This window comes from Theropithecus gelada, chromosome 12 (assembly GCF_003255815.1).
Source record: "Theropithecus gelada isolate Dixy chromosome 12, Tgel_1.0, whole genome shotgun sequence".
Classification (NCBI taxonomy): domain Eukaryota; kingdom Metazoa; phylum Chordata; class Mammalia; order Primates; family Cercopithecidae; genus Theropithecus; species Theropithecus gelada.
The window spans coordinates 32,957,549-32,984,943 of record NC_037680.1 but is presented as its reverse complement, the minus strand read 5'-3'; the positions used below and the strand labels follow the sequence as shown (position 1 = coordinate 32,984,943).

The window sequence follows — 27,395 nt, the reverse complement described above, 5'->3', positions numbered from 1 at the left end:
ATAGTGTATATGTTTCACATTTTATTTATTCAGTCTACCATTGATGGGAATTTAGGTTGATTTCATGTCTGCTATTGTGAACGGTGCTGCAATGAATATATACGCCCATGTGTCTTTATGGTACAGTGATTTATATTCTTTTGGATATATACTCAAAAATGGGATTGCTGGGGTGAATGCTAATTCTGTTTCAAGTTATTTGAGAAATCATTACTGTTTTCCACAATGGTTGAACTAATTTACATGCTCATCAGCAATGTATGTGTGTTCCCTTTTCTCCACAACCTTCCAGCATCTGTTATTTTTTGACTTTTTAATAATAGTCATTCTGACTGTTGTAAGATGGGATCTCATTGTGGTTTTGATCTGCATTTCTCTAATGATCAGTGATGTTGAGCATGTTTTCATATTCTTGTTGGTCACATATATATCTTCTTTTGAAAATTGTCAGTTCATGTCCTTTGCCCACTTTTTAATGGGTTGTTTTTTACTTATAAATTTAAGTTCCTTAAAGATTCTGGATATTCTACCTTTGTTCGATGCATGGTTGGCAAATATTTTCTCATATTCTATAGATGGTCTGTTTGTTCTGTTAATAGTTTACTTTGCTTTGCAGAAGTTCTTTAGTTTAATTAGGTCCCATTTGTCAATTTTCACCTTTGTTGCAGTGGCTTTGGGATCTTTGTCATAAAATCTTTGCCAGTTTCTGCGTCCAGCATGGTATTTCCTAGGTTGTCTTCCAGGGTTTTTATAGTTTTGGGTTTTATATTAGAGTCTTTCATCAATCTTGAGTTGATATTTTTATGTAGTGTAAAGAAAGGGTCCAGTTTTAATCTTCTGAATATAGCTAGCCAGTTGTGCCAGCACCATGTATTGAATAGATTCTTTCCCCATTGCTTGTTTTTGTGAGCTTTGTGGAAGATCAGATGGTTGTAGGTGAAGTGCCTTATTTCTGGGTTGTCTATTCTGTTCCATTGGTCGATGTGTTGGTCTTTGTACTAGTACCATCCTGTTTTGATTACTGTAGCCTCTGAAGGCATATTCTAAGTTATTTTTTCAAGACAACTTAAACTTTAATTGTAATTGATGACACCTAAGTCATGTGCACCTACTGAGAATCCGAAGAGGCCTACTAATAGCAAAAACATTAGAACATGAATGTCTGTATCAAAGAACCAGGAATATAGAAGGTACTGTTTTTTCTAAAAATTCATATATATATAAAATTATATTTAGTTATATATAATATACATAACATATATTATAATATATATAACTGTATAATATATATAATGGGGCATTAGACAACTTTGATTCAAGTCCAACCCCTATAAACATTCAGTTTGAAGATACCGAAGAGGTTAATTTGCCCAGTTAACTCCAGTTGTTCCCATGTTTATAAAATAGTAATAAGAATTATATCTACTTATAGAATTATGGTAAAGATTATATATATGAAATGAGAATCAGAGGAACTGGCACAATGTAATTAATCAGTACATGTTAGCCATTACTATTATTGTAATCAGTATTAGGATGAGCAAAATAATTTGTAATCAATATTAGGACGAGCAACTTGGAAAAAGAAAATCCTTTAAGATTAATTCAAATATTAAGCTATTTATTTATTTCCCAAATAATTTTTGAGTATATAATATGCTCCCAACCCTAGCCCAAATTAGGTGCTTGAGACACCTTACCTCACAGTTTATAATCTAGAAGTTCTACATAAAATCAAAGGCCTGCTCAAGATTAAAGTTTCTGGGGTCAGCATCATTGTTAAGAATATTAATTTTATTATTTTCATTTTGTTGTTTATATATATATCAATATCACATATTTTAATCAAGTTTATAATGGAAAAATAGTGGTATTCACAAATTTGCTGGTAGATGTTAATACTTTTTGAATCTCCTATGGGATACAGAAGCAGAGCTGCCTAGAAGGCAAGTGAGTATAGGGACTGAATATCAGGAGAGGTAAAGATGAGGCAGTCAGCAAGTCAATGGAAATGGAAGTCATGGAAATTGATAAAATTTGTTCAGTGAGAATCTAAGTATGAGAGAAAACGAGGGTGCCATAAAGAATCTTGTAGAATATGTATTTTAAGAAAGATAAGCACACATATGAGATTAGGCAATGCTATCAAGGGAGGAGAAAAACAAGTGCAAATAATATAGATTTCATCAAAAAGTAATATTCTGAAATAGAAGGAATGATCAATAGTACAAATTTGTGCTAAGAGAGCAAAGAAGTATATTCTATATGCAATATAAGTCACATAACTAACTTTGGTGACCTTGGAGCAGCTTCAGACAAGCAGACAAGGAAAGCCTCAGTGTGTTGAGGTGTGAATAAATGTGACACCGAATATTGACAAATCTTGGAGACATTTAGCTATGAATAGAGGTAATAGTTACAGTGTAGCTAAAAATGGACTTAAAATAAGGTGAAGATTTATGCATAAATGCATTTTTGGTTTTAAGGGGAAAGATATTTTGACGTTTAATGCCAAGAGGAAGGAATCAGGAGAAAGGGATAAGGTTGAACAAGCAAAATTAAAATATTCATTTGAACTAGCGCCCTTAGAACATGCACAGATAGCTGTAGGATCCAGAGCATTGATGAAGGAATTGGTTTATAGAGGAAGAGGCATCAATAGAAGGGGATAATAAAAGGATTTATGGACACTGGTAAGTTAGTAGGAATCTCAAAAGTTTCTGTCTCACTGATGCTATTTTCTCTTTACATGATCTGTTAAGAAGGAAGGGAGAAGAATGGTGGTGGGTTAGAGCATACGGGAGTAGCAGAGGTTGGATATGAAAATGAAACTGTGGGAAATGGAAGATACCTCTCTAGAAAACCACATTAAGAGTTGCTTTTCAGAGTCAAGGGCTTACTTGACTTTGTCATCCCAAATTCTCACCCTGTTTGATTGGTGTATATTATCTCCACTAAAGTTCACCCAGAGAGAATTAGGAGCCTCTCCCTTTCCATTCCTTTTAGCCTCCAAGGATTTCAGTTCAAGTGGTAGATATTTTTACTTCGTATTCCCAATTTTTCAAACACAGTATTTCAATTTAAAAATCAGATTAATTATTTTAAACATGGTTGAATCAAACATAATCCTGAATTAATAAAATCTCAATGAACTCCTAGTTAGCATGTTTTGAGTATGCTAAAAATGCTTTTTAACGTCCTTCTCTCCAAAAAAGTAATGATGATACATCTTGCCAAACCTTTGCACTCACACATGTGTACATGCAGGAGAAAAACACAGTGAAGGAACTAGAAATCCAAGTAATTTTGCTGTAAGTTAGCTGCATTTTACTAGGAAAAAAAAAACTGTTTATGGTCATGATTAACACAGATAAATGCCTAATTGACATTCTGTCTCTTTGTTTTCTCTCTCTCTCTCTCTCTCCTTCTTTCCTCCCTCTCTATCAGTTGAACCCTTTTGTTTCCAAGATACCTTTTAGTTTGACTCTAAGGCTGCTCAATTGGGTGTCTCTCATACTGACTAAGGTTGCCTGGCAACATGACTGATAGAATACTCACAAGCCTGTGTGGTAGCTCTATTTTTTGGCTTACAGGTGGGAGATTTGGATAGAATTTTAAGAGATTTTTCACAATGCAATTCTGTTTCATTTCAGTGGATGTGCAATTAAGTTTATTACTTATGACATTATTGTTATAGTTTACTGCACTTCTCAGAATTATTTAGAGATTTTGGTTTTATCATAATTATTAATACTTCTAGAATATTTTTGAAGTTTGAATTATCCCTCAAAATACTATATACCTTTTTCAAATTATATTATCATAAAGTCAAAATAAAAAAAATAATAAAAACCAGAAGGTTATTGATGGGAAAGAGATGTAAAGGGAAGTTATTGGAGGTGAGAAATATTCTATGTGTTCTTGATCTAGATAGCAGTAATTCAGGCATATAACTATGTAAAAACTCATCAATCCATATATTTAATATTAGTGTACTATACACATCTTAATACATATATGATATATTTCAAGATATTCTAAAGATGATGGCAATATGAATAAATATATACACACAGACACAAACAGAGACTAGGATATTTCTTTTGGCAAAAGAATCTGTCTTGGGCAAAAAAAAAATGCACAGAATTATGATGTTTTAAAGCTGTAAATAAGTAGTAGAGGTCATCTCATCAACCAACTGATTTGTCAGCTGAATAAACTGAGGCCCAGAGGCATATAATTTATTTCATAAGTTTAATAACCTACCAATGGCAAAGGTTAAAGAGAAACCTTTAAATTCTTATCTATTTCTTAGTTTAACATTATATAAAGTGCTCCTATCATAAACCTTAACTTTGAGCAATCTTTCAGTTTAGTTCAAAGTATAGAAATTATACATCAAAGAACAGAAATTGAGACTCAATCCCATCTAAAAGGTAAAGCTCTACTCAAGAGAAACAAGTTTAGTTGCTTTTGTACTCCATCAACCTTTATTAGTAATTTATAGACACTGTCCTCTCTTAAATAACTGAATTTATGCTAATATAAGATAGGTAAACTAGACATACCATTTCCCAGCCTCCCAAGTAACTGAGATTACAGGCACATACCACCACACCTGACTAGTTTTTGTATTTTTAGTAGAGACGATGTTTCACTGTGTTGGCCAGACTGGTCTCGAACTCCTGACTTCATGGACATCATTCTTAATAGTAAAATGATGGAAAGTGTTCTCTTTGATTAGTGAATAAGAGCAGAATGTTCATTCTTCCTATGTTCATTCAGCATTGTTCTGGACACTCTAGTCAAGTCAATAAGACACATAAATACAATAAAGCTATAAGATTTTGAAAGTGTTAAGTAATACTATCTTTCTTCACAGACAACATGGATATTTACATGGAAAATTCAAAATAATCCACCGTAAAAATACTAGAATTAATGAGTTTACAATCTACTATATGCAAGGTCGATATTTAAACATGTATTTTTATACAAGGAACTAAGACAAAATAATTTTTAAGATATATCTTGCCTGCCCCAAAATGGCCAACTAGACACCGCTAGGAGGAACATCTCCCTCCAAGGAACCAGAACATCAGAAAGACTGGAGTCCTCTGAGCATATCTTCAGAGGCAAGGTATTCAGAACAGATGGAGGGAAGACACAGATGCTGTACTGAAGGGAGAAGAGACTGGGCACCCTGCATAGGACTACTGTTCACCAGGATTTATTCCTGGCCCCAAAGAACCCCTGCAGAAACTAGGAGTTGATCACACAAGGAGGAAGCTGCTCTCATCACAGTCCTCTGGAATCCCTGCAGTAGGAAACCCCTCAACCACCATGGACCCTTCAGTTGGCAGGAAGAGCAACTTAGAAAAGTGTTAGGGGCAGAACTCCAGCCAGTGCAGAGCCCAGAGGGTTTGGCGTTGGAGTGTCTGTAGTGGAGCATGGTCAGGGATGCCCATTTACCTGGGCTCAACTTGTTTCCATAGGAGACTTTAGCCTTAGGAGAACTGTCCAACCTGAACTCTGAAGGGCTGTTTTGCCCATAAGACAGGACATGTGTGCACAGACAAACCTTCCTTTCCCTTCCCTGCCACCACATGTGTGTGCATGCACCCTGCTGTGCCACTGTTGTTGGTGTGGGTGCATGCTGCCCCCAACCCCATCTGTCACATTGCCATTGCATCAGAGCATCAGCAGGCATGAAACCCACCTACCCTGCCACCACCAGCACCCACCCCTTGCACTGACACTGCTGCCAAAGTGAAACTAGGCAGGGAAAACAGACAGCTTGCCCACAACCTAGGCAGCCGCAACCACCAGTGTGAACATGCATAGAGGGCATGCACAGTCCTGAGCCTACCAGCACCCCCACTACCATGCTAACACCAACACTGGCATAAACACATGGACAGTTGCCAGTGGAGGACCCCTGTCTCCCTGAGTAACACTGCCATCACCATTGCTACAAACACCTGCTGGCTACCCAGCACCCACTACCACCCTGCCACAGCTGACAAGTGTGCACTTGGCCATGCTGCCACTGCCACAGCTGCTAGCACATGCAAATGAGTATAGATTCCACTGCCACTGCCCTACAAAGAGCTTTGGCTGGCACCATGCATACAAGTATTATGACCAGAAGTCCAGGAGCATTTCAGCCTATCCTTCACAACAGGTTCCTAACCATGAGGGGCCAGAAAACAAAGCCAGCGCTCAATAAGAGTCGCTCAGAATTAGAAAAACACAGTCCAGGAGTCCTGAGCTAAGCCTTGACTCCCTAAAATCTTCCAGAAATGAATCCAATTGACTGAATACACCTTATACCACAATCAAACCTCCAAGGTCATTAAACAGGATAAAAGAAAAAAAATCTAAATGATAGGAAATTCAAATATTGAAGGAACAGCGGACCCAAAAAAATGAGAAAGAACCAGCACAAGAACTCTGACAACTCGAAAAAGCAAGAGTGTCTTCTTTTTTCCAAATGACCATGCTAGTTCTCCAAGAAGGGTTGTTAACTGAGCTCAGATGACTGAAATGACAGAAATAGAATTCAGAATAAGGGTAAGAATGAAGATTTTCAAGATTCATGAAAACACTGAAACCCAATCTAAGGAAACTAAGAATCATAATAAAATGATACAGAATCTGACAGACAAAATAGCCAGTATAGAAAAGCAAGAAGCTGACCTTATAGAGCTGAAAAAAAAAAAACTACAAGAATTTCATAATGCAATAGCAAGTAAAAGCAACAGATTAGACCAAGCTGAGTAAAGAATTTCAGAGTCTGAATACTGACTTTCTGAAATAATACAGTCAGACAAGAATAAAGAAAACAGAATAAAAAGGAACAAACCAAACCTCAGAGAAATATGGGATTATATAAAGAGACCAAATCTATGACTTATTGACATCCCTGAAAGAGATAAGGAGAATGGAAGCAACATGGAAAGCATGATACAGGTTATCATCCATAAGAATTTCCCCTATCTAGACAAGGAGGCCAACATTCAAATTCAGAAAATGCAGAGAACCCCCACAAAATACTTCACAAGACCAATCCCAAAACACATAATCAGCATATTCTCCAAGGCTGAAATGAAAGAAAAAATGATAAAGGCAGCGAGAGACAAAGGACAGGTCACCACAAAGGGAAGCCCATCAGACTAACAGCCAACTTCTCAGAAAGAACCCTACAAGCAAGAAGAGATTGAGGGTCTATATACAACATTCTTACAAAAAGATAAATTCTGACCAAGAATTTCATATACAAACAAACTAAGCTTCATAAGCAAAGGAGAAATAAGATGCTTTCAGACAGGCAAATGCTAAGGGAAATCATTACTACCAAACGTGCATATAAGAGCTCCTGAAAAAAGCACTGAATATAAAAAGGAAAGACTGTTACCAGCCACTACAAAAATACATTTAAGTACACAGACCAGTGGCACTAAAAAGTAACCATAAAAACAAATCTGCATAATAACTGGCTAACAACACAGTGACAGGATCAAATTCACATATATCAATGCTAATATTAAATGTAAGAAGGCTAAATGCTCCAATTAAAAGGCACAGAGTGTCAAGGTGAATAAAGAAGAAACACTCAGTGGTATGCTGTCTCCAAGAGACCTATCACACATACAATGACACTCACAGGCTCAAACTTAAGGAAGGGGAAAATGTCTATCAAGCAAATGGAAAACATAAAAAACACAAGGGTTACAATCCCAATTTTAGGCAAAACAGACTTTAAATCAACAAAGATCAAAAAAGACAAAAAAGGGCAATAAATGCAATTCATTACCAAAACAGAAGTAAAGTCAAAGGATTCAGGTCAACAAGACCTGACTCTTCTAAACATGTATACACCCAACTCAGAAGCACACAGATTCACAAAGCAAGTTATTAGTGACCTTCAAGGAAACTTCGACTTCCATATGATAATAGTGAGAAATTTTAACATTCCACTGACAGTATTGGACAGATCATCAAGGCAGAAAGTCAGCAAAGACATTTAGGACTTGAATTCAAAAAAACCAAATGGACCTGATAGATATCTATAGGACTCTCCATCCAAAAACAACAGAATATACATTCTCCTCATTACCACATGGCACATACACTAAAATCACCCAGACAATATGACATATAACGATCAGCAAATGCAAAAGAACTGAAATCATAGCAACTACTCTCTCAGACAACAGCACAATAAAAAGAGAATTCAAGATAATCACTCAAAGTTATACAATTATATGGAAGTTAACCTGCCTCAGAATGATTTTGGGGTAAATATTGAAATTAAGACAGAAATCAGGAAGTTCTTTGAAACTGATGAGAACAAAGCTACAACATATTAGAATCTCTGGGACACAGATAAGGCAGTGTTAAGAGGCAAATTTGAAGCACAAAATGCCCACATCAAAAACTTAGAAGGATCTCAAATTAATAACCTAGAATCACAAATAAAAGAACTGGAGAAACAAGAAGAAATCAACTCCAAAGCTAGCAGAAGACCAGAAATAACCATAATCAACACTGAACTGAAAGAGATTGACATAAAAAAAAACCATTCAAAAGATCAGTGAATCCAGAAGTTGGCATTTTTAAAAAATTAAAAAGATGGATAGAAACTAGCTAGATTAATAAACAGAAAAAGACAGAAGATAAACACAATCAGAAATGACAAAGGCAATAACCACTAACCCCACAGAAACATACATATATAACCATCAGAGACTACTATGAAGACCTCTATTCACACAACTCAAAAATCAACATGAAATAGATAGATACCTGATCACATATACCCACCCAAGACTAAACCAGGAAGAAACTGAATCCATGAACAGACCAATAATGATTTCTGAAATTGAATCAGTAATAAATAGTCTACCAACCAAGAAAAAAGCCCAGCCAGGACCAGATGGATTCATAGGCAATGTCTACCAGACACACAAATAAGAGCTAGTACCATTCTTACTGCAATTATTTCCAAAAAAATGAGGAACAGGGACTCCTCCCCAACTCACTCTATGAGGCCAGCATCATCCTGATACCAAAACCTTGCAGTGACACAACCAAAAAAGAAGACTTCAGGCCAATATTCTTGATGAAGATGGATTTAAAAATCCTCAACAAAATACCAGCAAACCAAATCCAGCAGTGTCATCAAAAAGCTAATACACCATGATCAAGTAGGCTTTATTCCTGGAAAGCAAGGTTGGTTCAACATATGCAAATCAATAAATGCAATTCATTACAAAAACAGAAGTAAAGTCAAAACCACATGTTTATCTCAATAGAAGCTGAAAAGATGTTTGACAAAATTCAACATCCCTTCATGTTAAAAACTCTCAACAAGCTACATATTGAAGGAACATACGTCAAAATAGTAAAAGCTATCTATGACAAAACCACAGCAAACATCATAATAAATGAGCAAAAGCAAAAGCATTACCCTTGAAAAGCCACACAAGACAAGGATGCCCCCTCTCACCACTCCTATTAAACCTAGTATTGAAAGTCCTGGCCACAGATATCCAGCAAGAAAAAGAAATAAAGCATATATATATAGAAAGACAGGGAGTCAAACTATTCCTGTTTGCAGATGACATGTTTCTGTATCTAGAAAAAGCCACAATCTCAGCTTGAAAGCTCCTTAAACTGATAAACTTCAGCAAAGTTTCAAGATAAAGAGTCAATGTACAAAAATTACTAGCAAAATCTGTAGAAACTAGCAAAAAATGTACAAAAATCACATTTTAAAAAATCCTATATGGCAGTGAGAGCCAAGCTGAGAACCAAGTCAGGAACACAATCCCATTCAAAACTGCCACAAAATGAATAAAATACCTAGGAATACAGTTAACCAGGGAGATGAAAGATCTCTACAATGAGAATCACAAAACATGCTCAAAGCAATCAGAGATGACACAAACAAACAGAAAAACATTCCATGCTCATGGATCTCATGGATAGGAGAAATCAATATTGTTAAAATGGCCATACTGCCCAAAGCAATTTGTAGATTCAATGCTATCCCTATCGAACTATAAATAACATTATTCACAGAACTAGAAAAATCTATTTTAAAATTCATATGGAACCAAAAAAAAGCCCGAATATCCAAGGCAATTCTAAGCAAAAAGAACAAAGTTGGATGCATTATGTTACCAACTTCAAACTATACTACAGAGCTACAATAGACAAAATGGCATGGTACTGGTACAAAGGCAGATATATAGGCCAATGGAATAGAATAGAGAGCCCAGAATTAAGGCGGCACACTTACAACCATCTGGTCTTCCACAAAGTCAACAAAACGAAGCAATGAGGAATGGACTCCCTATTCAATGGGAGTGTGCTTGGATAACTGGCTAGCCATATGCAGAAGACTGAAACTGGACTCTTTCCTTATACCACATAGAAAAATCAACTCAAGATGGATTAAACACTTAAATGTAAAACTCAAAACTATAAAAACCCTGGAAGACAATCTAGAAAGTACCATTCTGGATGTAGAACCTGTTAAAGGTTTCATGACAAAAATACCAAAAGCAATTGCAACAAAAGCAAAAACTGACAAATGGTATATAACTCAACTAAAGAGCTTCTGTGCAGCAAAAGAAACTATCAACAGAGTAAACAGACAACCTATAGAATGGGAAAAATATATGCAAACTATACATCTGACAAAGCTCCAATATTCAGCATCTATAAGGAACTTAAACAAATTACAATGAAAAAGCAAACAACCCCATTAAACAATGGGCAGAGGACTTGAACCAACACTTTTCATATATATGGCCAGCAATCACATGAAAAAGCTCACCATCACTGATCATTAGAGAAACAGAAACCAAAACCACCATGAGATACCATATTATACCAGTCAGAATGGCTATTGTGAAAAAGTCAAATAATAACAGATACAGGCAAGGTTGTGGAGAAAGGGAATGCTTATACACTGCTGGTGGGAGTGTAAATTAGTTCAACTATTGTGGAAAGCAATGTCATGATTCCTCAAAGAATTAAAAACAGAATTACCATTTAATCCAGCAATCCTATTACTGGGTATATACATAAAGGAATATAAACTATCCTACCATAAAGACACATGCACATGTATGTTAATTGCAGCACTATTCACAATGACAAAGATATGGAATCAACCTAAATGCCCATCAATGGTAGAATGGATAAAGAAAATATGGCACATATACACTATGGAAAACTATGCAGCCACACACACACAAAAACAAGATCATATCCTTTGCAGTAACATGGATGGAGCAGGAGGCCATCATCCTTAGCAAACCAAGACAGGAATAGAAAACAAATACCACATGTTCTCATTTATAAGTGGAGGCTAAATGATTAGAACACATGGACACAAAGAAGGGAACAAGAGACACTGAAGTCTACTTTACGGTAGAGGGTGGCAGGAGGTAGAGGAACAGGAAAAAATAACCATTGGGTACTAGGCTTAGTATACGAGGGACAAAATAATCTGTACAACAAACCCCCATGACACAAGTTTACCTACATAAAAAACCTGCTCATGTACCCCTAAACCTAAAATAAAAGTTTAAGAAGTGTATATAATATGTATGTGTTATTATGTATGTGATTATATGTATATATGATACATATGTATACAATTATATGTGTATATATATAATCTTAATATTAAACTGCATTAAACTTCTAGGCACAAATTAACCAAAATACATAAGACCTCTAAACAAAAAACCATACATGTGATTGAGAAAAATTAAAAGATCAAAATAAATAAAGTACAGTAGTCCCCCTTACTTATGGTTTTGCCTTCCATGGTTCCAGTTACTCATCATCAACTGTGGTCCAAAAATATTAAATGGAAAATTCCAGAAATAAACAATTTATAATTTTAAATGGTGTGCTGTTCTGTGTAGCTTGATGAAATTTCCCACCACTCTGCTCTGTTCCTCCTAGGACTTTAATCATTCCTTTGTCCAGCAACCTCATGCTACATTCACAACCCACCCTATAGTCACTTAGTAGCCATCTTGGTTATCGAATTGATTGCCAAAGTATCACAGTGCTTGTGTTCAAGTCTCCCTTATATTACTTAATAATTGACCCAAATTACAAGAATAATAATGTTGACAATTTGAATATGCCAAAGAGAAGCCATAAAGTGTTTCCTTTAAGAAAAGAATAAAGAGAAAAAGTTGTTTGCTCAGGTTGCTAAGCTCTCTGGTAAGAATGCTTCTTCTATCCTTGAAATTGTGAAGAAAGAACAAGAGATTTATGTTACTTTTGCTGTTGCACCTCATACTATGAAAGTTATGACCAAAATCATTCACAAGACTTCATCTCATCATGTAGGCATTGTATCATCTCACATTATCACAAGAAGCAGGTTAAGTACAGTACAATAACATACTTTGAGAGACAAAGAGACTATATTCACATAACTTTTATTACAGTATATTGTTACAATTGTTCTATTTTATTATTAGTTGTTCTTAATCTCATCCTGTGCCTAAGTTTAAATTAAACTTTATCATAAGTATGTATGTGTAGAAGAAAACATAGTCTATATAAGGTTTGGTACTATTTGCAGTTTCAGGCATCAACTGGGGATCTTGGAATGTGTCCCCAGTTAATAAGGAGGAAATGCAGTATATATTATGTTCATAAATGAAATAAGTTAATATTGTAATTATGACAGTTCTTTTTTTTTTTTTTTTTTTTGAGACGGTGTCTTCCTCTGTCCTCCAAGCTGGAGTGCAGTGGCGTGATCCTGGCTCACTGCAAGCTCCGCCTCCTGGGTTCAGGCCATTCTCCCGCCTCAGCCTCCCGAGTAGCTGGAACTACAGGCGCCCGCCACCGCGCCTGGCTCATTTTTTGTATTTTTAGTAGAGACGGGGTTTCACCATGGTCTCGATCTCCTGACCTTGTGATCCGCCCGCCTCGGCCTCCCAAAGTGCTGGGATTACAGGCGTGAGCCACCGCGCCCGGCATGACAGTTCTTTAAAAATTTACTTAACAATAGATTGAATGCAATTCTAACTAAAATCTAAACAATTGTTTTTGTTAACTTGACAAAGTAATTCTAAAATTTACATGAAAGAAGGCAAAGTCAAGAGGCCTTTGAATAACATGTGGTAGAAAAACTTGTTTTAATAGATATTAAGAATATTTAAAAAGTAGCCATAGTTAAAATAGTGTTATAAGTGATAAGAAGAGACTAATAAACCAATTAAATAGAATAGTTGGCTCCTAAAAGACCCAGACACATATAGAAATTTAATTTGTAGTAAATATGACATTAAAGAACCGTGGGCAAAGGAGAGAATTGTCCAGTGTGATTCTATAACAACTGGATATCTAGAATTTGACTTCTACCTCACATCACTCACAAAAACCAAAGACAAGTGGAAAGATATAAAGAGGTGACATAATGATTAAAATTAAAATTAGGAACATCAGAGAAACCTCATTAAGAAACTGAAAAAGCAAATCATAGAAAGGGAGAAGACCTTTGCAGCATATTTAACTGGTGGGAGGCTCTTAATCCAGTGTACCTAACTTGTGAATATTAACAATTTTAAAAATCAACACAATAGAAAAATACACATATGAAGAGGAAATTTATAGACAATAATATGCACATGGCTATTAAGCCACATGACACAATCATATTATTCAACAAGATAATGTAAACCAAACTCTCACCAGAATGGCTACAATTAAAAGAACTGATTATACCAATCTTTGGTAAAGATGAAACAATGGAAACTCTTATACACTAAGGAATGAAGTGAAATTAGTATATTTACTTTGGAATACCATCTGGCCGTATCTACTAAAGTTAAAAGATTGCATGCAATATGACTAAGAAATTCCATTGGTAAGTATATATTCAAGAGAAATATATGTATATATTTGGTTAAAAACATTTAAAAGAATGTTTATGGCAGCATTATTTATAATGGCTCAAACCTAGAAACAGCATGAATGTCCATCAACAACACAATGAATAAATATTCTGTAGTATTTCTATATGATGGAATACGATATGGGAATGAAAATTAATGAACCACATAAAAACATTAAGGAAACTTACAAACATACATTCAGAAAAGGACACCATGAACAGAAGAATGTGTGTAATATAAATATTATGTACATTAATTTAAAAATCAGGCTCTACCAATATTTTGCATATAAGGATACATTATTTAATGTTAAAACTATGATGAAAAGCAAGGAAGTAATTCCCACAAATATCTGGAATAATGTTATCCATGGGAAACTGATAGAAAGGAAGTAATGGCTGGCAGGCAGAAAAAGTAGGATTGGAGATGCAGCAATTGTTCTATTTCTTCACCTGTGTGATGGTTGCATGGGTCTTTGCTTCTGAAAATCACTGTTCTGTCTCCTTAATGCGTAAAAATTCAAAGCAAAAAGCTTAAAAGAGCAGTAATTATGTAATGAAATTAAAAAATAGAAAACTGTTACCTGAGATAAATTTTAATAAACATAACTTTTATTTAAAACTTACTGGTACCAAGAGCCATTGTAGGTGCTTTATCTCATTTGAGCTTTACAATATCCAGAAGACACAGTATTACTAATATCACATTTTGAAGGTATAGAGGCTGAGGCACAGAGAGCTTAAATAATTGACACAAAGCCACACAGCAAATGGGCCTTACTTGGAATATGAATCAATGAAGCAGAATGGTCCTGGAGCCCATGGTCTTAAGCAGTACATTATTCTACTTCTCCAGTATATTAGATTGATACAAAAGTAATTGCGGTTTTACAAAGTAATGGCAAAAATGCAATTACTTTTGCATCAACCTAACAGAAAAAAAGATACTCCATATGCTGAGAGTTATGTTTTTCTCTTGTCAAAATTAGTTTTGCAAGATAGGTAAACTAAGTCTAAAATAGTGGTCTTTTATGGACCCAAGATACGAAATCTTTTACTTATCACCCTATCCTTGTTTCATTTTTAAGTTCTGCTAAGGAAGGAAGACAAATCTGATTAAGACGACATATTTACTATCATAACTTACAATTGAATAATGTAATAAATTACTGTTCCTATTGCCCAACACACAAGTGAATGCATACAAGAGATTCATCACTAACCATAAGGGACATTTCTCCCTAAAGGTCAAGATTTTTCTGCATACCCAAAAACCTACCTAAAGAAAGGGTAAACTCTGAAAAAAAAAAAAAAAAAATGTTTCTCTGATTATTGGCAACATCATTTTCCAGCTCAGTCAACTTGGAAGCTTCAGTTATTTTTTTAGAGAAATGATGGTACAGTGGTAAACTGCAATGACTCTGGAGCTTGACTAAATGGCCCCAAATGTCAGGCATGGTATGTTTTACTTTTGTGACCTGGGACCATTTGCTTAAATGATGCCTCTCTCAGTTTCCTCTTGCACAAATGGGGATGACATTAGTCATTAACATTTAAAACAACCCTGGCACTCAGTAAATCCTGCACAAGCATTAAGTATAACCATTACTCCCTGAACCTATTTACTTCCAAATAAATCTCACATGCTCCAAACCCTGCCAGTCCCTCCCCACTGCTATGACTTTAGGTCTTGCCCTCATCCCTTCATTCTTATCCCTCTATAAATGCTTAAAAATTGATCTTTTTGCAACAAGTCTTCCAACTGCCATCCACTTTGAAGATATTACCAGAATAACATTTAAAAATACCTTTCTGTTCACAGGATTAGCCCTCATGAAATATTAGCTCTCTATTTTTAATTACATACCAATTAAATTCAAATTTCTTGAAGGGCTATCAGTATTTCCCACAACCTGGTACCAGCCTTATTTTCTAGTTATCTGTTTTTAGTCCAACATAAGAAACGTATTCTTGTGCCAAACTAATTAATTTGTCATTCATTGAGTGTGAAGTATGCCTCTTTACTTCTAAATGTTAGTATGCCATTTTCTTGACTATTCTGTTAACATTCTCCATCTGCATCAAGATCTAGCCCAAATTCAATTTCCATAAAACCTTGGACCAATATGGTTCAGAATTATATCTCCTTTCTGAGGTCTCCTATAATGGCTTCTTTTTTCACACATCTGTGCATTTTATTGTTTCTCAAATTATTTAAAATGGCTTTTAAATTGTATTAGTTTATACCATTCTCATGATGTAACTTACCACAGCCTCTGCTTTATTTATATGAGGGAATAGCTTATTTCCTCAAACCAACGACAAAGTTTCCTTAAGAGTTCTTTTTGTCTTTCTCTCCTACTTGCTCTAGTCCTTACTAACACAGTACCTCTCAATTTAGGAGCATGAACTATTAATTGAACCAAATGAAATAAAATTACTAAACAAAATCACTAGCTGTGTCTTCCAGAGGTCAAATCTAGAAATGGAGACTTCATCCCTTCATTCTCACCCCTCTGTAAATCCTTCAATCTCAAAACCAAAAGTAGTGTGGGAGCATGAACGATCTGATCCATTCAATTTTAGAGCAATAGTCTTTTAAATACCAGGAATTCCGAAAATGTCCCCATATAAAATGTCGCTGATGGTTTGTTTCAAGAAATAAAGTGTACAGGGTTAGGACCAATGGGTGGCTAACATGAAAGAATTTGAAGACCACCAGAGTCCAAAAGGGAAAGCATGAATGTGGCCAGTGTGATGTAAAGGATAGTACTATGAATATTACACATCTGAAGATAATAAGGAGGGAAAAGAATGGTAAGTAAAGCTCAACCTTTCATTCCAATCTTTTCTTCACTGCAGAAAGCAACTAAAAAGGACCACAAGAAAAGGGTGTGGTCAGCCACTGCTAATTCTGAAAAGTATAATAGAAGAGTAAGATATTGTCTCTGCCATTAGGGGAGGAGTTGTTATATATTTTTAAGTTTTCTCTAATCAAATAGCATTTTGTTCAAGGCAACTCATTTTGGGTTGCTGATTGGTTCTACTGACACTTAATATAAGGCAATTGTTATTTTTTTAATTTGAATTCAGTCATAAAATACTCATTTACTCTGATGAGTAGTGTTGGCCAGAGCACTTCATCAGGGCAGAGGCATATTTCTCTACAACAATTTCCAGCCTGACAGCCAAACAAGAACACAATGCCACTCACAATAGCCCCCAAAAGAATAAAATACCTAGGAATACAGCTAACCAAGGAGGAGAAAGTTCTCTACAAAACACTGGTCAAAGAAGTTAGACATGACACAAATAGAAAAACATCCCATGCTCATGGACAGGATGAATCAAGGTTGATAAAATGGCCACAATGTCCAAAGCAATTTACAGATTCAATACTATTGCTATCAAACTACAAATGATATCATTCATATAATTAGGAAAAACTATTTTATAATTCATAAACCAAAAAAGAGCCAAAATAGACAAGACAATCCTAAGCATAAAGAAAAAACTAGAGGTATCACATTACCTGTCTTCAAACTATACCACAGGGTTGTAGTAACCAAAACAGCAAGGCACTGATACAAAAAGAGACACACAGAACAATGGAACAGAATAAAGACCCCAGAGATAATGCTGCACACATACAACCTTCTGATCTTTAACAACGCTGACAAAAAATATCAAAGACTGTAAATGGAAATGGGTTCTTTTATGACTGCCAAATTAATCGAGCATGACTGCAATTGAGTAGAACAATAAAAATATTACTTACTGTATGTTGCACTTGGCAATTTCAAAATGATTTGCAAACATACATCCTCAAAATGCTTCTACAAAAATGCATCTGTGGAGGAAGAAAAACATCCAAAAGAGTAAACAATTTGTCAAGGTCACAGAAAAACTAACACAGACCAACACACACTTAAACACAATACACTGTAACATACTAAAATAGGTTTTGCAAAATGTAGACTATACATCTAGCAAAGTATAATGGGCTGATGAACAGAAATATTCCCAACTACATGCAAATATTCCAAAACATCAATCAAGGAGGACACTTTGAAGAAAGAGGTAAGAAAAGTCTGCATACTAGCTTCATAATTATATGCAAGAAACACAGTTGGCAGAACGGCATAAAAGTAATTCAAAAATATGAGATGTTCAAATATACTTGGAGAGTTGAGGTGATTATTCAAATATTTCAAGTTTTTAAAAGGTACTATTATCTGATACATGAGGATCACTGAGTTAGAAAAGAATTTTGCTTGATTTATCCAGAGAGTTGCACCAATTCACTTTGTAATTGCATTTCAATTCTAATTGAAAACCATGCACTGAGAAAAATGCAGGCATGCGACCTGCATACCTCACAAAAATACACAAACAGATCCATTCTCTGTGTTTCAGAATATCAATGTGATTATAAGGAGAAAGTGATTTAATCAAGCATTATTAATTAATTTGTTCGTTTTAGAGTAGGGTTTTGAAAGAGCATATTGATTTTGAATCTCAAAATATTTCAACTTAAATGGGTTTTATGCTACTGAGTAAATACAGTGTTATAAAAGAACTGTTCAAAGAAATATAATAAAATACAACCTAATGAAAATTATCAGCCTGGCCAACATGGTGAAACCCTGTCTTTAATAAAAATATAAAAATTAGCCAGGCATGGTAGTGAGTGCCTGTAGCCCCAGCTACTCAGGAGGCTAAGGCAGGACCATCGCTTGAACCCAGGAGGCAGAAGTTGCAGTGAGCTGAGATCATGCCACTGCACCCCAGTCTGGGAGACAGAATGAGACTCCATCTCAAAAAAAAAAAAAAATATATATATATATATATATATGTCCCTTTAAAAACACAGTGTGTTCTTTCAGACAGCTCACACTATAAACAATACAAATAAAAATTCCCTTAAGTACCAAACATCTTTAAAGGAATATTAGTTCTCAGCAACAAACAGAATTTCTGCTCAGAGAGATCTGCGTCTTGATGGTACTAAGCAGAACTAGCAGTTTAATAATACAGAAGTTGTGCTTTTGTGTTCACCAAAACCAACTGTAACCAAATCAACAATTCAACATTCAGAATAAGCACTTTGAATAGAAAATCTAATTTATCTTCCTCTAGTATGTTAAAGACACTGGGAATGCACAGGTCTCTACCTGGCCCATGAATAAATGATTTTACTAGTGTTTTACACAGAACCTCTCAAACAGAGAAAACTGGATATAATTAGCAAGTTTATAGTTAAATGGAAAAAGTAAATCAAGAAATTTCCAAGAAATTTTGTATTTTCTAAGTTTAAAACTTAAAACATAATAAAAGATATATATATTCTTCTTCACATATAATTCAGTAGAACTATAAAGTTATAACAATTAGCAAATCTCTATATTTCTTCATACTTAGCATACTCATCCTCATAGACAAGAATACTGAGATGAACTCTAATTACATGACTTGCTCAATCTGACACAGCCAATAGGAGGTAAGCCTGGGCTCAAAACCAGCTTTTCTGACCTGGGTTTCATCTTACTATAATATCTGCTAATTTCTAGGTTGCATCCAGAGCAGAGATTGAAAACTGGGGGTGTGAAAACCAAATCTGGCTTACTGATACATTTCGTTTGTCCCACACCATGGTTTTTAAAATATTACACAATATTCAAAAGCAGAAGATTTCTCATAAAAAATCCTCATATCTAGCTTTTTTGAAAAAGTGAAAATTTTTATAAGGCTGGACTCAGGCATGGAACAGAAAAATGGTTGCCCCTCTTAGATAGCATGAGTTTTCATATTCATCTACTTCCTACTTTTACAAACCATCTTTCACTCTGACAATTTTAAATACTGGAGTGTTTTGTACCAGATCCAAGCTCTCCTTTATTAAGAATTGCCATCTTTTTTTTTTTCTTTTTTTTTTTTTTTTGGTTTTTGCTGTGAAACTGGAGGAAGGATTTACCTTTATTAGTCTCAAAAAACGTATTTTGTCAGTTGAAATAACCACTTAAAATACTACATTTCACTGGATTCCTATAACCAGGTGCTATTGATTAGTTATCTTATTTTAATCTATATACATGTTTTAAAATTTTGTGGGTTTGAATATATTTTATTTTTAAATATATATTTGATAATTGTCATAGCTAAGGGAAAATATTACAAACATAATTGATTAGTACATCATCAAGTGAAAGAATGAGTGACCTCAAAGAATAATTTTACATTTACCATGGACGTGTATGTCTTCCAGTGAGTTATTTCCTGGATTGATAGGTATACTAGGTAATAAAATAATTATGATACATTAAACACTTCAATTTAGTTGGATACACTGGATTAACAGAACACTAACAGCTAAAGGTAAAGCTATGCAATCCACAAATTTTGGTTAAATAATGGCATATTGCAATTGTCTTCAAATATCAATACATTTTGCAGAATGCATAAAAATATGGACTGGCATTCTGAGGAACTCAGGTAGTAAGAGCCACCTAAATCTCAAACTGTTCACATATCGTAAAAAATACATACACTTAACCAAAACAAATTAAAACACACGAATCCAAATCCTTCAGCACAACTGGAAGCTGGAGAATAATAAACATGTCAGATTATACGTAAATAGAAAATTAGACACCAATTCTAATGCAGCTATCTTTAAGCTGCCCCTATATACAGAGATATATGGGGTCCAGAAAAACTGTGAGAAAGAAGGTAAAGGAAACCAGAATTCCTAAGAGTGACATGAAAATCATTCACAGAAAATCCAAACTATGAAAATTCTGCAAACCTATTCTGGCACATTAGAATATGGACACAGAGAAAAGACAAAAATGCATAAATTTTGAAGTGACATTTTTTTTTGGAAGAAAAGCAAGTAAGGCATTTATAAAATGATGGGGATATGTCAAAAGGACACAGGTCCTAGCTTTAAGAGGCTGTTACTGGTTTAATCGGAGACAATTGGGAAATAAAAATAAATAATTATTGTAATGGATTAAAATTTATTACAGAAAATATAATAAAGTATGAAATTAAGAAGGGAAAACTCTTTCTTCGAGTATAATGTCACCTAAAAAGTACAGACAGACTGATGGAGTTAGAAAACCACCATAATATTTTAGGTACCTGATTCAGTAAAGAAAACATTAGTGGATCAGCACCAGTGCATAATAGTGTGATGATAAACAGGTATTTCCAGTCAAAAAGTATCTTCCCACAAATTTCTTATTAATTCCAATGGAGAAAATAGTCACTAGCTGTGGAGAAACTTGGCAGAGACCACCTTAACAAATTGATCAAAGACAATATCATCAATTATCAGACAAATACAACATGTCTCCAAGTATGATGCACTTGAGAAGAACACAACATCACTTTTGTGGTATGCTTGTCAAAAATGCAAAACCAGAATTAACCGTTAGGAAACATTCAGTAAAGCCAAATTGAGAATACTGCACTCCATATCTGATCTGAACTCTTCAAATGTCCAAGTAATTAGACTAAGGAGATGTTCCAGATAAAAGGACTTTTAAAGATAAGACCAAAAAATACACCTGGAATCCTAGACACATACTGTGAGTTACACAATACAACTAATATTGTGTCAATATTGAATATCTTTAAAAATTATACTCTTGTTATAGAAGACAATGTCCTTATTCTTAGGAAATGTACCCTTAAACACTTCAGTTAAGGAAGCATGATGTCTGTAACTTATTCTCAAATGATTCAGAAAAAAATGTGGTGTGTGTGTGTGGTGTGTGCATGCACACACAGGAATATAGAGAGAAAACACACACAGAAATGAAGCAAATGAGGCAAAATTGTAAACAACTGTTGAATCTGGACAAAAGGTATTCTTAAATACAATTCTTGTACATTTTCTGTACATTTGAAGCTATGTCAAAATTTAAAATTATGCAACAAGGTAAAAATAAATAAAAATAAAATGTTTTATTTTAATCTAGACATTTATATTTGGGAATCACAGAATAATAGTCACACATACATCAAGGAAGTCTTTTTCAGAAGGGAACAACAGACACTGGGCCCTACTTGAGGCTGAAAGGTGGGAAGAAGGTGAGGATCAAAAAACTACCTATTGGGTACTATGCTTATTACCTGGTGACAAAATAATCTGTACACCAAACCCCTGTGACACAAAATTAGCCTATATAACAAATCTGCACATATACACTTGAAGCTAAAATAAGAGTTAAAAATAAATAACTAATAACTAAATAAATAAATCAGAAAAATATTTAAAGGTTAAAAAAATTCAAAATCATCAATGTTTTTGTATAATTAGTATAGTAAGAAATCCAGAGTGATAGCTTACATACTATATATCATATAGTGTTTATGTATATACAATTTACATCTTTATATATATTTAATATTTATATATTTAGATTAAACGAAAGATATTTATTCATAACTTATATACTGATATATACCCATTAAATATATAAAATACAGGAGAATGAGAAAAAACGTAAAATCTACTTTAGAGTTTTAAAATAAACCACACAAACAACATTATATTATAGTCAGCAAATTAAGCAATATAAAGTTAAATAATGAAATGATAATCAAAAAATAAGTGAAAGTAGTCAGGACTTAAAGAAAAAAGACAAAAGGTTATCAGTCTTTAAAGATTACCAATGTAAGTGGTTTTTCCTTATACAATTAGTTTTCTAAATCAAAAGTTGCAAGTTTTTTTAATTTAGGAAAAAAATATTAAAATATAAAATCATCCTTAATTCCAGAAACAACTATCCTGCTCTTACTTGAAGACTATTATTTAAAGAATTATATAAACTATTTTACGATTATATTCTCTTTTTACTTAATTGTGAATTTCTCTGTGTGACAATATCATCATTTTTTCATCACACTGCAAGATCACTTCACTGATTAATATCCTATTGCTATGGCATGAAATCATTTATTTATTTTCTGATAAATTATCATCAAATATTTGTGGCAAAAAGAAGACACTGTGAAGGTCCTTGGGCATGTATCTTCTGTCACAGCATGATTGCTTCCTTAGGATAAAATGCCGAGAACTGGGATTTCTGGGTCAAGTAGCATGAGACTGTTAAAACTTGTTAAACCGTATTTTATTAAACTGATAGACCCAACTTTCCTATTTGACCAACTCCCAAATCAATTTATATTTTAAAATTACTGTGAAATATAGTTGCAGTCATGACAAAGTGTTTGTTGCCTGCCGATGCCCCAATTTGACCCTAGTTCTGCATATTGTCATGTGTTCATTTGAGTTGTATGCACTCTAGGTATTCTACATATGGAGTTTAATTACCTTTTAAAATGTCTTCTAAAAGATTACACAAAAAGGTAATACCGAAATGAAAAAATTGTTTATATGGAAAGGCATGGAAACAAAGCAACTTTAGTAAAATAATTATTCATTTTGTTGAACTAATAAAAGAAAAATGCCCATGAATAGAGGAAGATGTGTTATAATCTTGAAACTCAGAACATAGAAAAAAAATGGCCATTCCAGGTTAAGGGATATAATTAAGGCAGGAAACACTACAGATCCCCCTGAACAACACAAACAACTATTCCAGGTCTCATCTCTATTTTACAGCAACAATATTTCAAAACGCCTCAGCGACACTAGATATTACCATTTTTAATGGTATTTTAATCATTAATGGTAATTTAATGCCATTTTAATCAATGGTTCTCATAGATGACCAACTTATTTTAGTCCCTCTTTTTTAATTACCATATTCACTTTAGATTCCTGCAAATTCACACAGATTTAGCAATTTTCCTAGACTGCAGATTCCATATTTTGTATTATTAAATTATAGAGATTATTACAAATATCATTCAGTATAAGTCTCCAACAAACACTTTTAGAGTCTTGCTTTGTTTGCCCTACCAGGTCACTGATTCAGCGACAAGTAACAGGCTATGCCTCCCTTTATACAAGACTATATATTCTTTGCTGGTTGATCAGAACATCATGTCAGACAAAAACTAAACCTTACCAAAGTAAAGATACATGAACTTTTTGTCCTCTCATATTTAAGTTCTGTTATTGTGTCAGAGAAGATTACATTAACTCTGAGTGATTTACTTCTCTCAAACATGTTGGCTGTTACCCCATTTTTTCTGCTCTTTGAAGTGTATGGAAATCAATCATCACTTTGTCTTATTATTTTCATACATATCAAAGCAAACTGATTAATCTATAACTTCTAAAGTCATCCCTAGTATGTCCTCCCTCTTCTCCTCTCTCCCTGTCACCCCCATCTCTCTCTCTAATTTGACCTTCAAGACCACTAACTCCCTTGCACATTTTCTTATTGTAAATACTACTTGATAATGACCTCATGATATTTTCGATCATAGACATCACAAATCAGGATCCCCTGATTTATACACAACCAATATTTAAACATAACCTCTCTGTAGTCCATCAGCCAATTTCTATCCCTGCATAATTCTATATCCAGTCTCTACATCATGGTTAGATGCCATGTTGTTGCATTTCCTAACTGAACACTGTATCATCCATTCCTCTTTTTTATTCATCCAACTGGGGAGATGCCAGAGACGTGTGGGTTCTCAAGTGGGGTCTCCAGAGATTCAAGTGGCTTCTCTGTCAATTCTTTGTTCCCTTTGTTTTATTTCACTTTTTTTCATTGATTGTTAAAAGAAGTAGCCAAATGATTGTTCCAAGCAGCCAACAGCCTACGTGAAGAGTGTTCAATGATAGCTCCTTCACCACTGGCCCCTCTCTACCTGAAGAAACAGGAGAAAATATTGGCTCTTCCCCCTTTTGGGATGAAAAATGGAACATCTGTGCTTTATTCACTGTACTCCATTCCCAGTAAACAGACACTAAAGTGTGGCATATTTTATACCCTTTGCTTCATTATTTCCTAGTTTCTGAAGAAATGTGGCCTTTTCCTTTGCATATCCTTACTTTTTGACCCATTCTACTTCCATCAAGTTATTCTAAGACATAATTAGATATACAGGCAAAATTTCATGTTCAAAGTACTTAATCAGTGTCATTTATATTGGTATAATTTTAAATCCATAAAAGCAACAATTAGGGATCAACTAAGTAAATTATGGCTTGTCTATATGATGAAATGCCATATAGTCATAAAAATAATGTCCCAAATAATATTTACTTATATGCAGAAATCTAATCTTCAAAACAGTATCAATAATTTCTAAAATAATATGGAGAATAAAGTTGTTTTGTAAATAATTACATAATTTACATATATGTAAATATATGTGCCTATATATGTATATAAATTCAGTATAACAACTCACTATACAGTGAAATGTTAACGTTGTTATGTCTAAATGGTGTAAAAATGTAAGTAATTGTCATATTTTTAGTGCTTTTTCTAATTTTCAAATCTTCGACAAAAAATACATACCATGTTATAATCCAAAAAAATACTAGTTTAAAAGCTGAAAGTGAACAAAAGCAACAAAGTGCATAGGTAAGAATCAATTACACAGCTATAAACTAGGCAGAACTTCAACATTAAAAGAGCTGGAAAATAGTACAAAGTTGCAACATAAGTAAGAAACAAAATCAATTTTCCAAAAGTTAAGAAAACATGATTTTTTGACAAATGTGGTTGAACCTGAAAGGTCCCTCGTCCGTATCTAATCTCTCCTTTCTTAGCTGCTGTTGGCACATTTATGCTTTTTGACCTTTGCCTGTTCAAAATGTAGTTACAATGATTGGAACTCTGACAGCTCTTTTGAGTGCAAGAATCCTAGAATGAATGCAAGAATCCAAGATCTCTGGTAACATTACAAAGGTCATCTTAGTAGACTACCAACGTCAAGACTTCATATTTTGTGAGGGAAAAATAAAGTACCAATTTCTTTAGGCCACTCTGGATACACACTGAGCACAATTCCTAAATGATGCACATTATCTAAAAATTTGCACATAAGATTACAGAAAAAGTTTTTGTCATGGGTTTAATAAGTATTTGGCTAGCATATATTACTAAATATTAGGGTTCACATGTCAAATCATATTTAAAATGAAGACAGAGGACAGAAATGGAAAGAATTAACAGTTGGAAAATTAGGATACATTAAAACTGACCCAGATAAAGAAATTATATTTCATAAAAAGAAATGTTTATTTTTAGTAATGTGAAAAATTATTTTTAAAATTATAAGAAACAGCTTTAACAGTACCGGAGTTTACACTACACTGTAAAAATAAATTTCTAGAAATTAAAAATTGCTTAAATATTAATTTTGTCTTTTTGTGTTTTAAGTGAAGACATTTTTGAACATCTTTAAACCTAACTTTAAGTCTGGGGCCTTTAAAACAAAGATCCAACTAGAAGTGTGCAATAAATATGGGATGGAAGAAATTTTTTTTTAGCGTACTCTTGGACCCATGATTTTGATAAATTTGTAGTGATTATCATTGTAAGAGATTATGTTAATATTTTTATATCCTCATTATATTCCAGAAAAAGATACAAGGCATGTCACAAAGATTCATTCAATAGAGCATCATTAAATTCATAGCCTTTCATCCTACTGCATCAATATTTAACAATTTTTCAAGACATTTATTGAATGAATGGTTATATTATGGACTTTGGTAGGTCTCAGAGGAATAATGAGAAACGTGATGTCTCCATTGTGAAAAAGCTTATCATCTAAAATGGTAGACATGTGAGGGCACCACTATGATAACAGGTTGAAAGTTAGCAACAGCAATAGAAACAAAGTTCTATGGGAACAGAGAAAATAGAATAAATTTGCCTTGGGGATTTGGAGAAATCCTTTAAAAAGGATTTGCTCATGTGAGCTGATCTCTGAAATGAGCAGCTAGGTAATTCAAGGCTGCAAAGCAATGTGAGCAAAGAAACAATCATGGACTTCTATGATAAGTCCAGGTAACAGAGAAACAATTCAGTGAATCCTGAAAATAGATTAAGAGGGGGTAAAAAAATGAGATGCAAGGCCAAAAAGGTCATTTGAAATAGATCTCTAGGAAGGACCTTAATGATATGCTAAAGAATTTGAAATTTAACTTGTAGAGCTTTTGAAGGTTTTTAACACCCAGGAGTTACATGCTCATTCAGAGAGATCCTTCTATTGACAATGTAGAGTATTTAACAAACCACATGATGAGGCGTAGTTTTATTTTAGAGAAACATGTTAGTCTTGGGTTTAGATTAAGCACAACCTTGACTGAGGGCTGGCAGGAGTGACAGGATCAGCCCGTGAGATCCTTTTCAATCTTAAACCCTGTGACTTACGTCTCTGTCAAAGGAAACAAGTTCCAGGCAAATTCTTATAAATGACAGAAGTGGCAGAACTCTGAAGCCACTTCGGTGAAAATCATAAAGGCGTTGTGATTTCAAATACCAAATGAGTTTGACAACAAGCATAT

The 27,395-nt window shown here is 34.2% G+C and overlaps 1 protein-coding gene across 1 annotated transcript in view; it reads right to left on the bottom strand.

Moving 5' to 3' along the window:
* GALNT13 (polypeptide N-acetylgalactosaminyltransferase 13) overlaps nt 1–27,395 on the bottom strand; it is a 613,112-nt gene that overhangs the window by 566,978 nt on the left and 18,739 nt on the right. Inside the window, exon 2 of the mRNA XM_025404576.1 lies at nt 17,718–17,789. The gene's annotated coding sequence lies outside the window, so the exon portion shown is untranslated. The remainder of the gene's footprint in view (nt 1–17,717; nt 17,790–27,395) is intronic.